The following is a 23,086-nucleotide window of genomic DNA, read 5'->3' on the forward strand; positions in this document are numbered from 1 at the left end:
AACGTCAGGATAGAGCTGCAGCTATGTCGTGCTGGAATATTTGCAAGAAGAATGGAGTATCATCGCCCAGAAATTCATGGGAGCACAAACAGGCACAGTCATACAGACTTCTGATTGCAAACACCTGGAGTGTAACAAACCTGACACCAAAATTGTAGGAAAAATGAGAAATGGACTGGAAATCCCATGAGACAGCAGAGCAGAAAAGAAATAACAGGAGAAGATCACAAATTACATAGACTTATAATAGAGCTATGAATAATGAATAATGAAAATAAAATTAATGGCAGGGGAACTCTTTGCAGAAAGAAAAGACGAGCCTCACGGATGGTTCGATCTGGATCCAGCAGGACGGGCAGTTGGGATGCTGTCAGGCCCAGCGGGGTGTATCAGGGTGGACTGGGGGCTCTCTCTGTCCCATTGCAAGGAAACAATGGCTCCCCCAAAGCCAGCAGGCTTTCTGATGAGACCGGCCCTGGAGTATCACGTTTGAAATGGAACGGCCACGATTCGGAGTAAGAGAGCACGCTTTGCATTCCGGTTCGGTCCCCAACATCAGTTCACAGACTGGGCCATGGAGCACATGGAAAAATCTTTCTGGAGAGCCACTGCTGGGTTCGGCTGTCAATAGTGAGCTAGAGGGTTTGACTTGGCAGCTTTGTACATTCAGGGGAATAAGATCAGCTTCTGGTGATATTTGGCAGGGTGGGAATCTGTCCTAAGGCATTGGAGGGGTCTCTCCAAACTTGCTTTGCAGTTTAACATTTTAAAAAAGGTGTAATTTCCAAAAGGAAAAAAGCCTACACTTTTTGTGAAACAACATAATAAGCCCATAAAAAGGACTGTATCCAATTCACTGACATCACAAAACATCTATTTATGATTTAAGTCATGCTGACATTTTCAAAAGGTTTTTAATCAAGTAACCCAAACAGCAATATCCCACCTACTCAAATGAGGCTGACTCAGTTCTTTTATTTTCTTTTTCAACAGAAGCTTAAAAAAATACGTTGGAAGGAAATGCCATCTGGTCACATTGGATCTGCATTTCCAGCTTGATTACGCACAGATTTTCCAGTGGCTGAACCATCCTACAGGATCTCTCGTTCCCAAAAACACTCTGACTTTCCTCACTGCCCATCACCCCATCCGTGTTCCCAAACATGCCCGTGCTCAGCCCGCCTTCCCTGGTGCTCCTGCCCCCCCCCCCCCGCTTCAGTTTTTATCTGAAGTGCTCAGCCCCCCCCCCCCCCCAAGTGACTTTTGCGTTCAGGGAGAGGGAAAGGAAGACCCGAGCCAGAGAAGCTAGAGGTAAGGAGAAACGTACTCTGGATTAGGAGGCATGCCAACCCTGGAATCTGGGCAGTAGGAACCTGGCTTCCACAAGCTCATTACCTGGAAGGGGCTGTCCATACTTAAGGGTGTCCCCATGTCTCCATACAGTGTCCAGAGTCTCTGAGACCAGGGATTCCCAAACAGGGTTCCAGGGAATGGTGGGATTACCAGAGAGCCCTCCTTCCCAGAAGTTTAGATGTCACTGGGGCCGCCTTCCCCTCTGGTCACTCTCTCCACAATGGAAATGGTAAATGATTGATTGTCAGATTGATTGATTGGCTCATCTTCCTTCTGCACCCTCTTCTCTGAAGGGGCACGGCACCCCTCCTGCTGTACCTCAAAGCCTGAAAACTATTTCAGCTTCCTCCATGGACAAAAAGCTGAAGAAGAGTGATCTGGGGGGCCCGATATGGTTGCCAGCTCCAGGCTGGGGAATACTTTTGGGGTGGAGCTTGAGGGGAGCTCAACTGTAATGGCAGGAGTTATCCAGATGCCACCTGGAGGTTGGCAAGCCTAGTGTCAGAGCATTGAGGCCAAATAGCAGCTGGCATCCACCAGTTGTGGGGCTGGCAAACCCCCAGCACTCCGTGGTATCAGGAGGAGGAGAATTTATTTGTTTGTTTGTTTGTTTGTTTGTTTGTTTATTGCTTGCCGCTCCCTAAAGGCTCAAGGAGAGTTACAGCACTTTATACCCCAGTAAAACCATACAGTAAAACCCCATAAAAACAAGAGAACATAGAGTTGGCAAGCACAATAAAACAAGATGCGGCAAAAATCTTGAACCTATCTATACTGCCCCTCACTAACCCATCCTAGAGGGGGGGGGGACACAGGGTGCTAGTTGGACTTTGCTGCTGCTGCTGAAAGGGGGGGCCAAATCTTCCCTGCAGCCCAGCCTCACCCAGTGACCTGGCAGAAGAGCTCTGTTTTGCAGGCCCTGCGGAACGCTGGAAGCTCTCCCAAGGCCCACTGCTCCTCCAGGAGCTCATTCCATCAGGTCGGGGCCAGGACCGAAAAGTCCCTCGCCCTGCTCAAGGCCAGGCGTGCCTCTCTGGGGCCGGGAACAACCAGTTCATACCCACAGAGCGTAAAGCCCTGTGGGGCGCATAGAGTAATAGGTGGTCCCTCAGATACACTGGGCCCCAACCACGTAAGGTCTTCAAGGTTAGAACCAAAACCTTAAACCGGATCTGGAAAATAACCGGCAACCTGTGCAGCTGCCTCAGCACCCAGCTGGACATGGGCCCTCCAAGATGTACCTGCGAGGACAGGAGGAGGAGGAGGAGGAGGAGGAGGAGGAGGAGGAGGAGGAGGAGGAGAAGAAGAAGAAGAAGAAGAGTTGGTTCTTTTCTATACCCGAAGGAGTCTCAAAGTGGCTTACAGTCATCTTCCCTTTCCTGTCCCCACAACAGACACCCTGTGAGGGAGGGGAGGCTGAGAGAGCCCTGAGATTACTGCAGAAGAAGAAGAGTTCGTTCTTATATGCCGTTTTTCTCTCCCCAAAGGAGTCTCAAAGCGGCTTATACTCACCTTCCCTTTCCTCCTCCCACAACAGACACCCTGTGAGGGAGGGAAGGCTAAGAAAGCCTGGATATTCCTGCTCAGTCAGAACAGCTTTATCAGTGCTGTGGTGAGCCCAAGGTCACCCAGCTGGCTGCATGTACAGGAGCAGGGAATCAAACCTGGCTCACCAGATTAGAATTCCATACTCCTAGCCACTACACCAAGCTGGCTCTATCTACACCCTACCGAGGTCCCTCCCGTAGTCCCCCCTCCCAAGCAGCCCCTTTCCTCCAGGGGAACTGAGCCCTGTAGTCTGGAGATGGGCTGGAATTCCATGGGATCCCCAGGCCCCACCTGGAGGCTGGCATCCCTCAGTCCTCCTCCCAAGCAGCCCTTTCCTCCAGGGGAACTGACCTCTGTAGTCTGGAGATGAGCTGGGATTCCAGGGAATCCCCAGGCCCCACCTGGAGGTTGGTCTAATAAAATTTGGGAAATAATTATGGCCAAGATACTGTCACAAGTATAGAAACCCCTCAATTGTGGAAAAATAAGCAAACTTGATATGACTAGATTCAAATGGGTAGCCGTGTTGGTCTGAAGTAGCACAACAAAAGTCTTATATCCACAAAATCAGAGTCCAATGGCACTTTTATGACCAACAAAGATTTATTCAAGGCGTGAGCTTTTGAGTGCAAGCACTCTCCCTCAGACTAAGAACTACCATCATGACAGTGGGAATATACAGCAAAAGTGCTACTGGACTCTGATTTTGTTGATATAAGACTAACTTAATTTAAATTTATACTGGACGGAAAACAAATTGATGGTTTCATTGTAGACTTATTTAAATCTAGCAAGAAAACCCATTACAAGCAGGTATACAATGGGTGCTAGGACCCAGGGTGCAGTTCTCTCTCCCTGTGTCTCTCTCTCCCTCTTGTTGCGTGTCTCGGTGTGCCTTGCAGAAGGAGGTCTAGCAGGTAATCAGGGCTGGTTTGTAGGAGGGAAGGAGGGCTGGTGTGCAGTTTGGGGCAGCTCTCTCTGCCTGTCTCTCTCTCCCACTGTCTCAGCAGGGGTGTCTCTCTCTGTGTCTCTGTCAGCAGCTTGGGGCAGCTCTCTCTCTGCCTCCCTCACAGCAGGAGTGATAGGAGGCAATGAGGGCTCATGTTCGGTCTGGCAGGGCTCTGTGTGTCTCTCTCTGTCTCTGGCACGTCTGAGAAGAAGGGAGGGAGGGAGCTGTAGGGGCAGGGCCAATCACTCTGATTGGCCTATTCCAACTTGGACAGCCGGACACATCACACCCACCAGGCTGTTTCGCAAATATATAGAGGAGCCATGGATGGATGGATAAGGATGTGACCGTAAGGCATGACAATGCAATGCAGCGTTGACAAGAACAAGAGTGTAAGATTGAAATTTCAACAAGGCAAAGTATCTACATCTGAAGAGAAACCAGAGTATAAGATCTACATCCTTGTTAAATAACCCCCAATACGATGGTCTCTTGTTGGGAATGTGCTACAATTTCAAATTTAAAACTAAGAAGTTTTTTTTTTTTTTAAATATGCTTATATTTAAGCATTCACAAAAGCTTGCCTGAATGTAAGGAGGCAAAATCCTGTGGCCTTTTGGCGGAGCCTCCTCTGCCCATGCAAAGCCTGCCCCAACCCCTCGTCCTGCTGCTTCGCTCGGCAGCTTCTGCTCGGAGGCAGGGAGCCGCTGGACACGCTCACAAGGGCAGCGGCCGGGTGGGCAACCGGGTGGGTGGGCTGGGGCAAACGCAAACTGAAGCATGTTGCAACGTTTTGAAGTTGAAATCTTTTTATTATTCTAGCGTAAACTTTGGTGCTTGTATAATACTCTGGTATAACACTCTGGCTACTGCACCACCCTGCATTTTATACACACAGGGAAGTTCAAGGTGAAATTCTGGTGGGCAAAAATCAGACATAATGATGAGAAGGCCAGAGCCCCCTTCTAACAAGGAAGGAATCCCAAGGCCTCGTTACAGGCCTGGTTTAAGGATTCGCGGGGCTCTAGCAGAGCACCATTAAGTAACAGGGAGGCAAGGGATGATAGGATAGTTGTGTTTAACCACACACACACAAAGTGGACGGGTTGAAGAGGGGGCCAACTTGTGTCCTGCAGCTTTAGAGATAAGGTCTAAGAGCCATGGGTTCAAATGATGCAAAAGAAGGCTCCATTTATTAGGAACCATTTTTGATGGGGAGGATGTTCATAGATGGAGGGAGGTAGAGTCTTCTTCCTTGGAAGTTTCTAGGAGGAGACTGGATGAGCACCTGTCAAGTCCATGAGAATGTGGGGGGCTGGGCTGGATGACTCTCAGTGGTCTTTTCCAGCTATGTGGGATTCTGATTCTGCACTGTGGGGACCCCCCAACCCCCAGAGATAGTCCGAACTCTGGGAGCAACTGATAGCATTATTTCGCTGAAAACATTTCTGGAACCTGGGCAGGACATGCAAGTGCAGTGCCTCAATATTTAAGGGGACCTTCACACTTATGCAGCTTGGGGTCTGCACACATGCTCAATGAGCGACACAAATGCTCAGTTACAAACAGAGATGTGGATGTGGATGCTGCACTTTGTGAGCAGCTTGAGAAAATATCCAAGCGGCAGGACCTTGTCATCATGGGTGACTTCAATTTCCCAGATGTAAACTCTGCGAAGCGTCCTCAGTCATGCAACTTTCTGACCTGCCTGGCTGACAATTTCATTTATCAAATGGTAGATGAACCCACAAGAGGTTCAGCCATACTGGACTTAATACTGACCAACAGGCAAGAGTTGGTGGATGAGGTGAAGGAGGTGGGGACCCTAGGGGGAAGTGACCATGTCCTCATAGAATTCCTTTTGAGATGGGGAGCCAAGGAAGCTTGTAGCCAGATGCGGATGTTGGATTTTCGTAGGGAAAACTTTAATAAACTCAGAGACATGATGAGTGTCATACCATGGACGAGAATGCTGGAAGGGAAGGGAGCATGTGAAGGGTGGGTGCTACTCAAACAAGAGCTATTGCATGCTCAATCAATGACTATCCCAGAAAGACGAAAACATTGCAGGAGCTCTAAGAAGCCTATTTGGATAAACAGAGAACTTCAAGAGGAACTGAGAAAGAAAAGGGAAATGTTCAGGAAATGGAGGGAAGGACAGAGCTCTAAAGAAGAGTACCTACAGGTTACTAGGCACTGTAGATCAATCATCAGAAAGGTCAAAGCTGAGAGTGAGCTAAGATTGGCCAGGGAAGCCCATTGTAACAAGAAAAGATTTTTCAGTTATGTGAGGAGCAAACGTAAAGTAAAGGAGGCAATAGGCCCACTGTTGGGTGCGGATGGACAAACTCTAACGGAGGATGCAGAGAAAGCAGAAAGGCTTAGTGCCTATTTTACATCTGTTTTTTCCCACAGGTCAAAGGGTTTAGGCACATCTAGAGATGGCCGTAGCCAAAGGGTAGTGTCTGGGTGGCAGGTTAACATGGATAGAGAGGTTGTCGAGAGGCATTTAGCTGCACTGGATGAGTTCAAATCCCCTGGTCCGGATGAAATGCACCCGAGAGTACTCAAATAATTTTCCAGAGAACTTGCACAGCCCTTGTCCATCATCTTTGGGACCTCTTTAAGGACTGGAGATGTCCCGGAGGACTGGAAGAGACAAACATTATTCCGATCTTCAAAAAAGGGAGGAAGGATGACCTGGGAAACTACAGATCAGTGAGTCTGACCTCTGTTGTGGGTAAGATATTAAAGGGAGCAATCTGCAATCATCTGGAGGACAATTTGGTGATCCTAGGCAGTCAGCATGGATTTGTCTCCAACAGGTCCTGTCAGACCAACCTGGTTTCCTTTTTTGACCAAGTGACAGGTTTGCTGGATCGTGGAAATTCGGTTGATGTTGTTTACTTGGATTTTAGTAAAGCTTTTGATAAGGTTCCCCATGATGTTCTGATGGATAAATTGAAGGACTACGATCTGGATTTTCAGATAGTCAGGTGGATAGGGAATTGGTTAGAGAACCGCACTCAAAGAGTAGTTCAGCAGTGGAATAGGCTGCCTAAGGAGGTGGTGAGCTCCCCCTCACTGGCAGTCTTTAAGCAAAGGTTGGATACACACTTTTCTTGGATGCTTTAGGCTGATCCTGCATTGCGCGCGGGGGGGGGGGGTTGGACTACATGGCCTGCGTGGCCCGTTCTAACTCTATGATTCTGTGATTCTAGGATTCTAGAGCAGGCACATTGCCCTTTTTTATTCCAGTCCACAAGCTACGTAAGTATGAAGACCCCCTAACAATCACAGCATGAAGGCCCTCCAACTGGATGGAACAGGGTGGCCCCTGGAACCACGGGGCCCCTAGCACATGCGCTCTGTGCTACTAGGAGGAACAGTTTCTGGCCTTGTTAAGTCCTTCAGAGGTGGTACCAGACTTCTGAATGAATGCTAGTTCAGCATTTTCTAAATTCCTTTGTAATGGAAAATGGACGTTTGAATCAATATGTTCCCAAAGAGATCAAACTACCATTCCTCTGCTGTTTTTGGAACAGTGGCGTATTTCATGTCATATTTGGGCTGGTTTATTATTTCCCAGAGGGAGTGACCTTTCTGCCTTGTGTAAAAAGCAGATGGGATTCTGGGCACCGAGCAGACTGAGAGCAAACATGTCACGTTTTCCCTATCACAGCCATAGTCAGCTCAATCATAGGATCAGAATCATAGAACTGTGGAGTGGGAAGGGGCCATGCAGGCCATCTAGTCCACCCCCTGCTCAGTCTCAAGCATCCAGCCTCAAGCATCCAGGAGAAGGATCTGTCCAGCCATTGCTTGAAGATGGCCAGGGAGGGGGAGCTCCCCACCTCCTCAGGCAGCCCATTCCACTGCTGAACTAGATTCACAGGATCCTAGAGTGGGAAGGGGCCATGCAGGCCATCCAGTCCCACCCCCTGCTCAGTGCAGGATCAGCCTCAAGCATCCAGGAGAAAGAACTGTCCAGCCGCTGCTTGAAGACGGCCAGTGAGGGGGAGTCCCCCCCCCCCCCCCCCGCCAAGGCAGCATCAGCCTCAAGCATCCAGGAGAAGGATCTGTCCAGCCCATTCCACTGCTGAACTACTCAGACCGTAAAATTTTCCCCTAATATTTAGCCAAGAACCACTCCCTGTCCTTCTCTGAGTCACAACTTTTCAGTTCCTTCAAGAGAGCACTGGTGTCCCCTCTCTACTTTCTCTTCTCCAGGCTGAACTTTCCCAAGTGCCTTCCCTCCTAGGGCTTGGTCTCCAGGCTCCGGTTCATCCTTGTCACTCACTCTGCACCCTCTCAATTTTGTCCACAGCCTTTTTGAAGTGACGTTTCCAGAACTGCACCCAATACAGTAATAATCCATCCTAAGTGAATTGGCTAATCCTTTTTTAAAATGCCATATTGTCACCACATCTTGTGGCAGAGAGTTCCACCAGTTAACATTACTCTGCCTTGCCCAGCAGCACTTCTTTCTGACTCCACCGTCAGTGATGCTATTGGGAGAGAGCAAGGAAAATCCTCTCCAAATCACTTGCCCTTTTATAAACCTCCGTCCTCAGGCCTCCTCCCTTCAGCCTGCTTTCCTTTTGCCTGCCAAAGTCCCCCCCCCCCCAAGGAACCAGCGATGCCAACGAGAAAGCTCAGCTTATCCAGATCTCATCTCCACTCCGCTGGCTGGACAGCACAAACGGTTCTCCGCCCTGCAGCAGCAGCAGAAAGGAGCAGCTTTCCTCTAGCCCCACCAGAGTAGCCCTGCGGGTGGGAGAGAATCTCTGCCACAGGCTTTTAAAGAAAAGAGTGGAAAATACCTCTGGATCAATCCTTCCTGCCCCGGCCCCTCCCAGCCCCGGCTGGCATCCAAAGGGCTCCTTCTCTTTCGGATGCTTCCTTCATCTCGCATGGCAAAACGGTCCCCAAGCAAAGGGGGAAAGCTGGGGGGGGGGAGGAAAGTCACAGAGGGATGCTGCTGCCAGTGGGCTCCTACCAATCAGAGGCCTGAAAATGGTCGGGTTGCCATGGCAAAGGCCAATTGCATCCAAGCAGCTGGGATATAAAAGGCAGAAACAAAAGCGGAAAGGGGGGGGGGATCTTTGCCTCCTGCTTCTCCTCCCCATTTTGCACTGGACTTTCCTCCCTCCCTCCTCACTGGCTCCTTCATGAGAAATAAATACAACCAGGCTGGGAAACGCAGCCTGTGTCTCTCTTGCCACTCAGCGCCTGGAAGAAAACCAGATTTGAAACTTAAAGGAAGCGAGCAGGCAGAGCAGCAATGCAGGGAAAGACTCCTCCGATCCTGAGGTCGTCAAAGGCCTTTTTATTTCTGGCCGGTCTGCCAAGAAGACACAGACGGGGGGGGGGTTCTCCCTCCCCTTTGAGGCAGGTCAGCAACTGGTCCAAGATGACCCAAAGAGCGGGGATCTGAACCAGACACGCAACCTCTACGGCATGCTGCCCCAAACTGGTGGTGGGAAGAGGGGTCTCGTCCCCTCTGATTCATGCCAACTCCTGGGAGTTTTCAAGACAAGGGACCAAAAGGGCCCGTTCGCCCCTGCCTGCCCCTGCATAGCCCCCTGGCATTCCCGGCTGGTGCCCCATCCCACCTTTAGCCAGGGCTGACCCTGCCAGCCTGGGCCACCCAGGTCGTGCCTCAAACGGCCTGCCCTTGTTTCCGGACATCTCCTTGCCTGTCTCCCTGCAAGCAAACCAGGGATGCTCCCAAGGAGCAAGATCTCCCATCGTTCTCTCTCCCCGCCCCACCTTTCCTGCAGAGTCGTTTTGTCTGGGCAGTCACAAGCCAGGGTGCTGGTTGGGATGTCAAATGGAGGTGTTCAGAGATCTGGATTCAACTCAGCCAAGAAGCTCCTTGGGTGACTTTGGGCTAGTCACTCTTTCATCACCTTGCCTACCTTGCAGGCCTGTTGTGAGAAGAAAAATGGAGGAGGGAAAACTGCTTCCCATTGTCCCTGAACTCCTTGGAAGAAGTGTGGAATAAAAATGTGTCAGGTAAACAGACACGTCCCTTCACCTCAAACTCAAATGAGTTGGAGTCCCTGGCACCGTGCCACCTCAGAATCCTCTAATCTGGTGGGTGGACCCCGACCCAAGGAGATTAAAATCTCCAAACCAGCATGGTGCCGTGGTTAAGAGTGGTGGGTTTTAATCTGGCAAGCAGGGTTTGATTCCCCATTCTTCCACATGCTGCCAGCTGGGTGACCTTGGCCTAGTCACAGTCCTGATAGTGCTCTTCTGACTGAGCAGTCCTGTAAGAGCTCTCTCATTGGGTGTCTGTTGTGGGAAGAGGAAAGGAAGGCAAACAGAATCTGCTTTGAGACTCCTTCGGACAGTGAAAAAATGGGGTATAAAAACCAACTCTTCTTTGTGTCAAGAGGTAAGAGGGAGAAATGGGGGAGGCCAAGGTAAAATGGAACGCCTTGGTCTGGCAATACTGAGCTGATGCACCAGAGGTCACGGTTAGCAGGGTGGAGCGGAGCGGAGTGGAGTGGAGTGGGGGCTAGTGTGTCAGTCTAGGATCTGGGAGTCCCGGCTTTGAATCCCTGCTCTGCCATAGAAGCTCACCAAGTGACCTTGGGACACTCCCAAATTCTCAGCCTAACCATCTCACAGGGTTGTTGTGAGGATGAAAAGAAGGAGTGGAGAACAATGTGGCTCTTCCCTGGGGAGAAAGGTGGGATAGAAATAAATGAAGTAAATGAACACAAAGGCCGTGCGAGGCCTTAACGGTTGAAGCCAACACCTTGAATTTGACCTGGGATTCAACTGGTGCCCAGTGCAGCTGCAAGTGCCCTGTGTGGATCCACCCCCTTCCTAAAACTGCTTGGGGAGCGCCAGGGAAAGGTGCTGGCAGGCACCGTGAAGGGGACGCCTAGGCCAGAGTCTTGGATCTGGCATTAGAGAGACCTGACTGTTTCCGCACTGGAAGCTTTGCACCAGTCTGCAGGGTGGCGTTTGAGCTGGGGCAGGTTGCTCTGCCTCTTCCTGCTCGCGCACGGGGGAGAATTTGGCCTCATGCGCTTCATCCACCCCGGATTTGTGCTCCTGCACATGAGCCGGGCAGCAAAGGGCCCCTGTGCGGAATGTCCCCTTTGTGCAGACTTCGTTCGGCTAGCCATGCTTTCCGAAAAGCACTTGCCTGCCCACCCAAGGCTACTGGGAAGGTCAAATGAGGGAAGGGAGATCCCTGCATACTCAGTGGAAGAAAGCCAGGATGTGATGCACCATCAAGATCCAGCTCTTCCCAGAAGGGGCCCTGAACGCTGAAGCCCGTTCTCACCCACAGATTGCCCTCACCTTGCCCCTCTTCCCTGCTCTCTCTTAGCCTTTGCGGAAAACAGAAAAAGATGGAGAAAACTGAGGTAGCCTTGAGAGGGCTGGTTTATTTTAAGGCTCCCCATTCATTATAAACGAATGTCAAGCACACAGCGGGCTGCTTGTGGCCCCTCACAGAGACAGTCCTGTCTGTGCTTTCCCCAGATTCCCTCTTGGTGGGCGGAGGAGGATCACGAGGCACTCAACAGACCAACCCCCAAAACATCCGCAGCCCCCAAGAAGCTCAGAGCAGCAGCATGCCTCTCCCTTCCTCATCTTACCCCCACAACAGCCCTGAGGGGTAGGTTAACCCTTGATCAACCTTGCAGTTGAACGTGGATTCCCCAGGTCCTCATCTGCCTGCACTGGCCACCGTGATACCCCATAACTCCACTTATTTTAAGAACTGGGGAAATCTGGAAACATTCAAGAGTTCCGGCAGCCAGGCCCCTGGCCCCTGCGAGGCAGGCCAAAGGCGCCTTCGTCTTCTGCGCCAATCGTCTTGGCTCATTCACCGAGGCCGTTTTCACGCTGCTTGTGGCCATCTGAAATTGAAAACAATCTCTGCTCCTTCACACAATGCTTTCAAAGAACCACAAGTAGGACTGCAATATGGCAGAACCCCACCTGATCGAGGCGGTCCCCTCCCTCCCTGCCTCCCTCCCTCCCTCCCTCCCTCCTGCCCACCCCAGGATTCTGCCGTCAGAGAGCAGGGGCCGAAATGAAGAAAGGACTCAGGGGTTTGCAAGGCAGCTGGAATCTGTGCCTGGCTTTATCTATAGCGAGGCCACACTGTGACAGCAGGACAAATCACATGATGCCAGGAGCACAGCCAGAGAATGCATGATTATCCTGGCTGGATTCATGGGATTTGTTTTCCTGTCATGTTTGAGTTGGGCCGAGGGGCCATGGTGGGCCTGGGGGTATCCTTCCATGGGGAGTGGGGTCTCAGCAATTCTACTCTGAAGAACAGAGCTGGACCTACCAGCAGGGGCTTATGGTCACTGTAGTCCATGGATATCTGGAGAGCCCCAGTTTGGCCATCCCTGCTGGAGGCTGATCCTGCACTGAGCAGGGGGTAGGTCTAGATGGCCTGGATGGCCCCTTCCCACTCTAGGAGTCTAGTTCAGTAGTGGAATGGGCTGCCTAAGGAGGTGGGGAGCTCCCCCTCACTGGCCGTCTTCAAGCAGCGGCTGGACAGATCCTTCTCCTGGATGCTTGAGGCTGATCCTGCACTGAGCAGGGGGTGGGACTAGATGGCCTGCATGGCCCCTTCCCACTCTAGGATTCTAGGAGTCTAGTTCAGCCGTGGAAGGGGCTGCCTAAGGAGGTGGGGAGCTCCCCCTCACTGGCCGTCTTCAAGCTGCGTCTGGACAGATCCTTCTCCTGGATGCTGGAGGCTGATCCTGCACTGAGCAGGGGGTGGGACTAGGTGGCCTGAGTGACCCCTTCCCACTCTAGGATTCTGATTCTGGGTGGCATTTAAACACTCACCACCTGGAAGTTGGCAATCCAAGCAGAGCCCTTTGAATCATAGAGTTGAAGGGGCCATAGATTCTATGACTCTCATGGCCGGTTCTAAAGTAGACGTCCAGCTCCGTTCCTCAGAGTAGAATGGCTGAGAACCTGACTCCTCCCCCACAGAAAGATACCTCTAGCCCCACCATGGCACCTCGGCCCAACTCAAACATGACAGGAAAATAAATCAAATGAAGCCGTGAACATGGCCAGGATAATAATGAATTCTCTCTCCATGGGACATTCTCCCTGTTCCGTTTCTCATACTGAGCCCCCCCCCCCTGCTTTTTATCCTCCCAGCAGTCCCTTGAGGTAGTTTCAGAAAAGGGCGCATGCCTGGACCAAGGTCACGCTGCTCACCCCTGACTCTTTCCATGAAGGGACTGCTGGATTTGTAGCCCCTCAGCCTTTCCAGCTCCCCTGGAATTCCCTTCTTGGCACCCCTGCTCTGGAGTTACTAGCCCCAGGGCAACAGGAGGCAAGCAAGGGACAGAAATGGCTGTGCCATTCCCCCAGCTCGCCTCCAGGCACCTGTGTGGGAGGGACCTGAGCCAGTACATGCATAGCATCCCTTTTGCATCCAGCCCATTCTTCAGCTCTAATCGTTCCCATTCCTGCCACAAGTGTGGTCCCTCCTGAAGGTGCTGCTGGGCTGCTCCTGCTTCAGGCAGAGCCACACGGCCACCCGTCTGGACCTCTCCCCTCGGGAGCCCAGAAGCTTTGCACAGCATCCCTGAGCCACCATGTTGCCCAGTTAAGGGGGAAATGCTGTTCAGACAAGTTAGAAAGCTGCCCGGGGGCCGAGAGCTTGTATTCTGATCTTGCCACGCAATGCTTTGTGCTTTCATGTGCCATGTTCTGCTCGTCCTGTTTTCTGAAAGGCAGCCTAAACGAGGCTTCCTTTGACCCGTCTGTTCCCTGTGTCCAATTAAGCAAATACTTTCTCTTGCAGGGGTGGATCATCTCGACCTCGTGGGCCTGATCTTAAGATGGCCCTGTGGTGTCTGGCGGTTCATGTGTGCTTTAAACTTGGGGAAACTGGGCCTGGTCTGCCAGGAGTCGGCCCAGATGTGAATTGGGGAGACGGGCTGTGAGGGAGTTGAGAGCCTTGCCTCTCTGCTGGTTTGCTTTCTACAATAAAGAGATTCTTCTCTCACACTGAGTCTGCTTACCGGGGCCTCGACAGGGGACATGGCGCCTCCCTCCAACGGTAATTTTACTTACAAAAATGGAAGAGATGGGTTTTTAGATCTCAGTTCTCACTCCCCGAAGGAGCCCCAAAGTAGCTCACAAACCCCTTTCCCTTCCTCTCCCCACGACAGACACCCTGTGAGGGAGGTGGGGCTGAGAGAACTGCTCTAACAGGACTGGGACTGGTCCAAGGTCGCCCAGCTGGCTGCCTGTGGAGGAGGAGTGGGGAACCAAGGCCAGTTCTCCAGATTAGAGCCGCCACTCTTAGCCACGACACCCCGCTGGCTGCCCACACGTCTTACATGACATACGCAGGCAGGGAGGCTTAAACTTATTGTAAGCAGATTTATTTCAAAAAGGTTAGAAAGAGAGGAGAGCTCCCGTATGAGATGAAACGAAAGGGAAGCAATGCCCAAAAAGCTCCACCTCTAACAACTGATCACAGGGTTGGGGCCAACTGCCAAGGATACCGCCCAGATCCTCCGGCATGCAGAGTTGCAAGAGATATTCAGAGGATTCCTCTTTCCAGTGTAGAAACCCAAGAATTTCCTGGGGAGATTCTGGGTCTATCCTCGTAACAAACTGGTGCTGGCGGAGCTGTCCACTAGACTGGAGGACCTTGGAAACTGGACGGGAGGGACATGCAGCTGGCCACCCCCTTTTCTCTGGCCCTGCAGTCAAAAGTACAGTCCCTAGGGAGCCAGGGGGGAAAGGACAGCTGTTGGCTTCGCTGAAGTCTCGAGAGCAACTTAGTGCAGCCCTCCGGCTGGCAGGCATTGTCAGGGCAAGCTGGGGAGGAAGGGGGGACGGCAGCAGAGTCTCCCCCAACGAGATGCCTGCCAGCGGCTGCCACCGCTTCTGCCCATCGCATCACAAGGAATGAGACTGGCACAGCCCCTGTGAGGGCTACCCCTGGACCAGGCCTGTGTCCCTTCAGGCTAGCCCAGTGAGGCCAGGTCTGGCACTTAGCGAGGAATGGGCCCAGCCGGGAGCAGACGGCCAGGTGGGGAGGGGAAGCAGAAGGCCGAGGCAGCTCTTCCAGAGTCCAGGTTGTATTTCAGGTGAGCCTCCACCCCCCTCCCGTGGCTCATTCAGCGACAGTAATCAACAACTCCTGAGCACCACCTTTGGCCTGGAGAAACCTGCTTTCAAATGGAGGGATGTGCTCCCTGGGGAATGGGGGTGGCTTCTGGCAACAATGGAGATGCTTATGGCGACCCCACAGAGTCTCCAAGGCCAGAGATGTTCAGAGCTGGCTTGCCATTGCCTGCCTCTGCGTAGCAGCCCTGCATGTCCTGGATGGTCTCCCATCCAACTACTGAGCATGGCTGGTTCTGCTTAGCTTCTGAGATCTTAGGAGACCAGGCCAACTTGGAGCATCCAGGGCAGGACTGGAGTCCCGAGGGGCTGCTGATCTTCCCATTTCACTGTTTTTGAAAGAGGCTGAGAAGGGTCATGAGGACTATGGACCCCCAATGCCCTAGGAAGACAGAATGCTGTACATATCTCCACAGCCCCCCAGGGGTGGGTGAAGGGCACGTTTTAGGGGCAGCCAGCGGCACTTTCTCTCCGCCCGCCACAAAGAAGTCTTCAGCACCTCGGACAGAGCTGGAGAGACTTTTGCGGAAGAGCGGCCTTCTGGATTCGCCAAGGGTGAGGCCGGCATCTGTTTTTCGTTCTCTCCCTTCTCCCGGCAATTCGATGCTACTTAAAAACCTGTTTTAGACCCAGCAGGACTCCTCCCGTTCAGCCGTCGCAGTCTTTGCCACCGTGCCTTGAATCAACTTATGCTGTCCAGCTTGCTCCTGAGCAGGTAGCCTGAAGGATAATTCCAGAGACCTGAAAACCTTCTAGAACTATCTGGTAATGCCTGCCTCTGGCAGGTCCCCATAAAACATATTCAATGGACTTTCCTCTACATTAAGATCTGACCCTGCCCCCAAATGATAAAAGCCACAACATACTTGCTCTTGCTTTGGTTAGTCTAAATCAGCCCTTCTCCACCTTCTGACCCTTGAGAAACGTCAGGCTTGGAGCAGCCCCAGAAGAGGTGTGTTTGTGCAGGAAATGGTTGGGAAGTGCAGCTGTGGACACGCCCAACTGGGCCCCCCTTTCCCACCCCCTCCAAGCTCAGCTTTATCACCTGGTAAATGGATAACCAATGGAAATAAATCTACAGGCAAGGATATAAAAAAATGAATTCACTCCCACCCATTCGGGAAACCCTTCCAGGGCCATCAAGAAACCCCCGGGTGTCACAACCCCCAGGTGGAGAAAGCCTGCTTTAAAAATGAAGCCGCCTGCAAGCCAAGGCGACTCAAGATTATTGTCTCTTCCGGCTGAAGAGAAACAGCAGGGGGGGGGTTCTCCCCTTGACAGACAGGCAGGGCCCCCATCTGATATTGCACACCCTCCACTGTCTTGCCCCACTCTTTTCCCTGGGCACAGGGGAACCCCCCCCCCCCCGTGCCTGTCTAGCAGATGCCCATCTCACATGCACTGGGCAAAACCCAGATAAACCCAGTCTTTGGTCCCCAGCCTCATATAACAGGGGGCTGGACTAGATGACCCATGAGGTCCCTTCCAACTCTAGGATTCTATGACCTCATGCACAATTGTCTGTCTCTGTCCATCTCCTGCTGTGACTCCACCCAACCACCTGGTCCTCCCATCTCCCGTTTATCCCCTCAACAACCCTGTCGCATAAGGTCACCCAGGAAGCTTCACAGCACAGGGGGAATGCCAGCCTGAGGCTCCCAGTCCTTGGTCAGCTACCTCGACCACATGTCCCCTTGCTGGCTCTCAAGGGCCACTGGGGATCTGCTCCTTCCTGGGCACCCACAGATCCTGCCTACTGACACTGGCCTTAGAAGGGGGAAAGTAGGGCATGACTGTGTTTAGGGCCATGGCTCAGCAGCAGAGCCCCTGCTTTGGATGTAGAAGTTCCAAGCTCAACTCTTGGCATCTCCAGGTCAAAGAACCAAGTGATGCAAAAGTCTGCCAGCCTGAGTGGAAAAGATTGCTCTCGATGAAAAGTGGCCTGACTCAGCCCCAGGCAGCTTCACGTGGCTTGTGATGTGGAAAGCGGAGCAAGTGTGAATGGGTCATGCCAAAACTGCAGTCCATGGGGGGTTGGGGTGCCTACGTGTACCTCTGTGTGTTCAAATATTAATGGAGAGTACAAAGAAAATAGCATGTCCTGAGATTCACGTGGATCTCCAGTCAGGCCACAAACATCCCTTCCACTTACCCCCCCCCCCCCGTGCTCCCAGTATCTTTCTGCCAAATTTAGAAATTAGAATTAAAATGCACAGATGAGAACAGATCAGCCAATCGTATTAGAGTCAAGCTTGCCAGTCTCCGCTGCCCACCAAGATGTTCTGGAGAGATTACTGGTCTGGAAAGAAAGCCACATGCCCAGACAATGCCAGCCCCACTCACCAGGACGGCGGCTCAAGAGAACATCTCTGACCACAAAATTAGGAAACTTAAGCAAACATCTCCTTGTCAGAGCTCAGCCATGATTGGGCTAGGTTGTGATAGGTTGCTTCCTGGGTTTTATAATGCCCAGTTGTTTGTGCACAATGCTTAACTTGCAAAAGGAGGGGTGGGGAGAAACTGTCCTGGTTTTACAAAGGAGAGCCTATCAAAGAAAGAAAGAAAGAAAGAAAGAAAGAAAGAAAGAAAGGAAGGAAGGAAGGAAGGAAGGAAGGAAGGAAGGAAGGAAGGAAGGAAGGAAGGAAGGAAGGAAGGAAGGAAGGAAGGAAGGAAGGAAGGAAGGAAGGAAGGAAGGAAGGAAGGAAGGAAGGAAGGAAACTGGAAAATGGTAGCAAGCAGGTAGGCAGGCAGAAAGGACAGAAAGAAGAAGGAAGGGAAGAACGTTTAGCATACAAAGCTGCCTTCAGTCCTTCCTAAATCCACACAGCCTGCCAGCGACTACTGGCTTCTCCCTTCCCACCCCACCCCCTAACCAGCCCAAGGGTGTTAAACAAACAGGCTCTTGTCATCAGCCTGAGCTAATTGAAATTGCAGTCAAGAATCAGGGCATGGAAGAGATAAAAGGAGGAAAGGGAAGAAGGAAACCCAATCCTGGCACACAAAGCAGCCCCCAGGGAATGGGGGGGGGGATTCCAAGCCGACCAGCAGCGATCGCTCCCCCTCCCCCCTCCCCCCTCCCCCCTCCTACTTGTATTTGACACGTCCCAGTTTGACAGTTTCAAAGCAAGGTCAATGCAATTGCCGAGGTCGGAGGAAATCGATACAACATGTGCCGCCTGTGTACACACACACACACACACACACACACACACAGGGCTGGGAAGGGAAAGAGATGGTGCGAGTCCCCCATCACACAAGGAAGGGGGGGTGAGGTTGCCGTGACAACCAGGTTCCTCTGGTTCCCCAACTCTAGATATCCGTGCCTGAGGTGGAAAACGCAGCAGAATCTGGACAGGATGGAGGAAGGTGATGGTGGGAGAATGAGGGGGGGGGGGTATCGTACAGGAATTTTAAAAAACCTATCAAGGACCTGTCAGTTGGAGGGGGAGAGGCCGGGCTCTTTCCAAGCTGTATTTAGGCAGGATGAAGTCTGAATCCCACCGCACCTTTAAGACCAAGTAAGTTTTGTCCAAGGTGTGAGCTTCCGTGTGCATTGCTGTGCAGACCAACACAGCTACCCCTCCCCCCAGACCTGCTGCTTCCCAAGACCAGCATTCAAGCCTTAACCCTGATGCAAGCCATGCATTGGCAGCTCAAGGCCCTTGCCCACAGAGGGGTCTGCCCATTGCATCTCTGCAGGATGTACTCCTCTGACGGGCCCTCGGTCCAAACAGCATCCACCAGGGACGTGGACAGCTGCTTCTCTGCCCGTGGCTGTAACTGGAGCATTTGATTTTCCCCAGCATGGCAGAGTTCCTTGTCTAAGTTCCCACCCCCTGCAGAGGCCTCCCCCTGAGGTTGGTTCCTGGCTCTCAAGATGGAGGTTCCCCTCAGCCAGCATGCCTAAGAGCAGATAGACTTCTCCTCCATGGATCTGTCTAATCCCATCTCAAAGCTGTTGATTCCTGTGACCATCATGACATCCCCTGGCCATCCTGAACCTACTGCCCATCAGTTTCGTTGCGGTCTAGCGTTTAGGGAGAAGGAGAACGTTCGGCAGTAGAATGAAATAGCTCAGGACATCCATCGGGGTCCAATGGATGGGGCGGAAGGCGGGCCAGTCTTCGATGGGTCTGGGAAGAACGGCTGGAGAGGCAGGGAATTTGCAGCTGAGGAAAGAGACGATTAAAGGGGGACAGGATGAGGCTTATATGTGACGGACAAAGTTGATGCAGGGAAATATTTCTCCCTCTCCTGAAATATTAGGGCTCGAGGGCATCCGATGAAGCAGATGGGCAGGAGGTTCAGGAAGGACAAAAGGAAAGACGACTTGACACAGAGAGCAATTAAAAGGCAGGACGGGCTGCCAGGGTGGAGGGACAGACACAGGCATAGACAGTTTTATCAGGGGGGTGGATAGATTCATGGCAGACAAGTCTATCAATGACTTCTAGCCATGGGGATTGAGAGGAATCTCCACATTCAGAGGCACTATGAATCCCAATTCTAGGAGGCAACATCAGGGGAAGAGCCTCCAGAGCAGCCTTCCTCAATTTCTTTATCCTTGAGGAACCCCTGAAACATCCTTCAGGCTTCGAGAAACCCCAGAAGTGGTGCAATGGGGCAGAAGTGGTGCAATGGGGAAGCAGAGCTGTGGACACGCCCACCCGGGGCCCCTCCCCTCCCCAACCCCTCCAGGCCCTTCATTGGCCATTTGGGGAGGAGAGGGTGGGTTGACATGACCATATATGGTCATATCATGATAAATATTTAACAAATTCATATATTAACACCCACTCATTCAGAAAACACTTGAAGGGACATCAAGAAACCCCAGGGTCTTCTCAGGGAAAGGCCTCGGCTTCTCTGCTGGCCCCTGGGTGAGACGGTAGCCAGGACTACATGGACCCTCCCTGGCCTGACCCAGCAGGGCTCTTCTGAGGGTCTTCTCAGGGGAAGGCCTCGGCCTCTCTGCCCTGTGGCTGGCCCTGCAGAGGACCTGGCTGGCCCCTGGGTGAGAGGGGAGGCTGGACTGGAGGGACCCCCCTGGCCTGACCTAGCAGGGATCTTCTGCGGTCCTTAAGAAGGCCTCGGCCTCTCTGCCCTGTGGCCGGCCCTGCAGAGGAACTGGCTGGCCCCTGGGTGAGACGGGAGGCTGGACTGGAGGGACCCTCCCTGGCCTGACCCAGCAGGGCTCTTTTGAGGTTCTCAGGGGAAGGCCTCGGCCTCTCTGCCCTGTGGCTGGCCCTGCAGAGGACCTGGCTGGCCCCTGGGTGAGACGGGAGGCTGGACTGGAGGGACCCTCCCTGGTGTGACCCAGCAGGGCTCTTTTGAGGGTCTTCTCAAGGGAAGGCCTCGGCCTCTCTGCCCTGTGGCTGGCCCTGCAGAGGACCTGGCTGGCCCCTGGGTGAGACGGGAGGCTGGACTGGAGAGACCCAGCAGGGCTCTTCTGAGGGTCTTCTCAGGGGAAGGCCTCGGCCTCTCTGCCCTGTGGCTGGCCCTGCAGAGGACCTGGCTGGCCCCTGGGTGAGACGGGAGGCTGGACTGGAGGGTCCCTCCCTGGCCTAACCCAGCAGGGCTCTTCTGAGGGTCTTCTCAGGGGAAGGCCTCGGCCTCTCTGCCCTGTGGCTGGCCCTGCAGAGGAACTGGCTGGCCCCTGGGTGAGACGGGAGGCTGGACTGGAGGGACCCTCCCTGGTGTGACCCAGCAGGGCTCTTTTGAGGTTCTCAGGGGAAGGCCTCGGCCTCTCTGCCCTGTGGCTGGCCCTGCAGAGGACCTGGCTGGCCCCTGGGTGAGACGGGAGGCTGGACTAGAGGGACCCTCCCTGGTGTGACCCAGCAGGGCTCTTCTGAGGGTCTTCTCAGGGGAAGGCCTCGGCCTCTCTGCCCTGTGGCTGGCCCTGCAGAGGAACTGGCTGGCCCCTGGGTGAGACGGGAGGCTGGACTGGAGGGTCCCTCCCTGGCCTGACCCAGCAGGGCTCTTCTGAGGGTCTTCTCAGGGGAAGGCCTCGGCCTCTCTGCCCTGTGGCTAGCCCTGCAGAGGAACTGGCTGGCACCTGGGTGAGACGGAAGGCTGGACTGGAGGGACCCTCCCTGGCCTGACCCAGCAGGGCTCTTCTGAGGGTCTTCTCAGGGGAAGGCCTCGGCCTCTCTGCCCTGTGGCTGGCCCAGCAGAGGAACTGGCTGGCCCCTGGGTGAGACAGGAGGCTGGACTGGAGGGACCCTCCCTGGCCTGGCCCAGCAGGGCTCTTGAGGGTCTTCTCAGGGGAAGGCCTCGGTCTCTCTGCCCTGTGGCTGCCCCTGCAGAGGAACTGGCTGGCCCCTGGGTGAGACGAGAGGAAGGACTGGAGGGACTCTCCCTGGCCTGACCCAGCAGGGCTCTCCTGAGGGTCTTCTCAGGGGAAGGCCTCGGCCTCTCTGCCCTGTGGCTGGCCCTGCAGAGGAGCTGGCTGGCCCCTGGGTGAGACGGGAGGCTGGACTGGAGGGACCCTCCCTGGCCTCACCCAGCAGGGCTCTTCTGAGGGTCTTCTCAGGGGAAGGCCTCGGCCTCTCTGCCCTGTGGCTGGCCCTGCAGAGGAACTGGCTGGCCCCTGGGGGAGACGGGAGGCTGGACTGGAGGGACCCTCCCTGGCCTCACCCAGCAGGGCTGTTCTGAGGGTCTTCTCAGGGGAAGGCCTCGGCCTCTCTGCCCTGTGGCTGGCCCTGCAGAGGAACTGGCTGGCCCCTGGGGGAGACGGGAGGCTGGACTGGAGGGACCCTCCCTGGCCTCACCCAGCAGGGCTCTTTTGAGGGTCTTCTCAAGGGAAGGCCTCGGCCTCTCTGCCCTGTGGCTGGCCCTGCAGAGGACCTGGCTGGCCCCTGGGTGAGACGGGAGGCTGGACTGGAGAGACCCAGCAGGGCTCTTCTGAGGGTCTTCTCAGGGGAAGGCCTCGGCCTCTCTGCCCTGTGGCTGGCCCTGCAGAGGACCTGGCTGGCCCCTGGGTGAGACGGGAGGCTGGACTGGAGGGTCCCTCCCTGGCCTAACCCAGCAGGGCTCTTCTGAGGGTCTTCTCAGGGGAAGGCCTCGGCCTCTCTGCCCTGTGGCTGGCCCTGCAGAGGAACTGGCTGGCCCCTGGGTGAGACGGGAGGCTGGACTGGAGGGACCCTCCCTGGTGTGACCCAGCAGGGCTCTTTTGAGGTTCTCAGGGGAAGGCCTCGGCCTCTCTGCCCTGTGGCTGGCCCTGCAGAGGACCTGGCTGGCCCCTGGGTGAGACGGGAGGCTGGACTAGAGGGACCCTCCCTGGTGTGACCCAGCAGGGCTCTTCTGAGGGTCTTCTCAGGGGAAGGCCTCGGCCTCTCTGCCCTGTGGCTGGCCCTGCAGAGGAACTGGCTGGCCCCTGGGTGAGACGGGAGGCTGGACTGGAGGGTCCCTCCCTGGCCTGACCCAGCAGGGCTCTTCTGAGGGTCTTCTCAGGGGAAGGCCTCGGCCTCTCTGCCCTGTGGCTGGCCCTGCAGAGGAACTGGCTGGCACCTGGGTGAGACGGAAGGCTGGACTGGAGGGACCCTCCCTGGCCTGACCCAGCAGGGCTCTTCTGAGGGTCTTCTCAGGGGAAGGCCTCGGCCTCTCTGCCCTGTGGCTGGCCCAGCAGAGGAACTGGCTGGCCCCTGGGTGAGACAGGAGGCTGGACTGGAGGGACCCTCCCTGGCCTGGCCCAGCAGGGCTCTTGAGGGTCTTCTCAGGGGAAGGCCTCGGTCTCTCTGCCCTGTGGCTGCCCCTGCAGAGGAACTGGCTGGCCCCTGGGTGAGACGAGAGGAAGGACTGGAGGGACTCTCCCTGGCCTGACCCAGCAGGGCTCTCCTGAGGGTCTTCTCAGGGGAAGGCCTCGGCCTCTCTGCCCTGTGGCTGGCCCTGCAGAGGAGCTGGCTGGCCCCTGGGTGAGACGGGAGGCTGGACTGGAGGGACCCTCCCTGGCCTCACCCAGCAGGGCTCTTCTGAGGGTCTTCTCAGGGGAAGGCCTCGGCCTCTCTGCCCTGTGGCTGGCCCTGCAGAGGAACTGGCTGGCCCCTGGGGGAGACGGGAGGCTGGACTGGAGGGACCCTCCCTGGCCTC

The 23,086-nt window shown here is 54.2% G+C and overlaps 1 protein-coding gene across 3 annotated transcripts in view; it reads right to left on the reverse strand.

Annotated features, from left to right (window-relative positions):
- APC2 (APC regulator of Wnt signaling pathway 2) overlaps positions 1 to 23,086 on the reverse strand; it is an 88,904-nt gene that overhangs the window by 62,863 nt on the left and 2,955 nt on the right. Inside the window, exon 1 of one of the 3 annotated variants that reach the window (XM_077331415.1) lies at positions 8,674 to 8,735. The exons of the other annotated variants lie outside the window; for them this stretch is intronic. The gene's annotated coding sequence lies outside the window, so the exon portion shown is untranslated. Of the gene's footprint in view, positions 1 to 8,673; positions 8,736 to 23,086 lie in introns of those variants that run through there. 3 annotated transcript variants of the gene reach the window in all.

The sequence above is a fragment of the Paroedura picta genome, chromosome 4 (assembly GCF_049243985.1).
Source record: "Paroedura picta isolate Pp20150507F chromosome 4, Ppicta_v3.0, whole genome shotgun sequence".
Classification (NCBI taxonomy): domain Eukaryota; kingdom Metazoa; phylum Chordata; class Lepidosauria; order Squamata; family Gekkonidae; genus Paroedura; species Paroedura picta.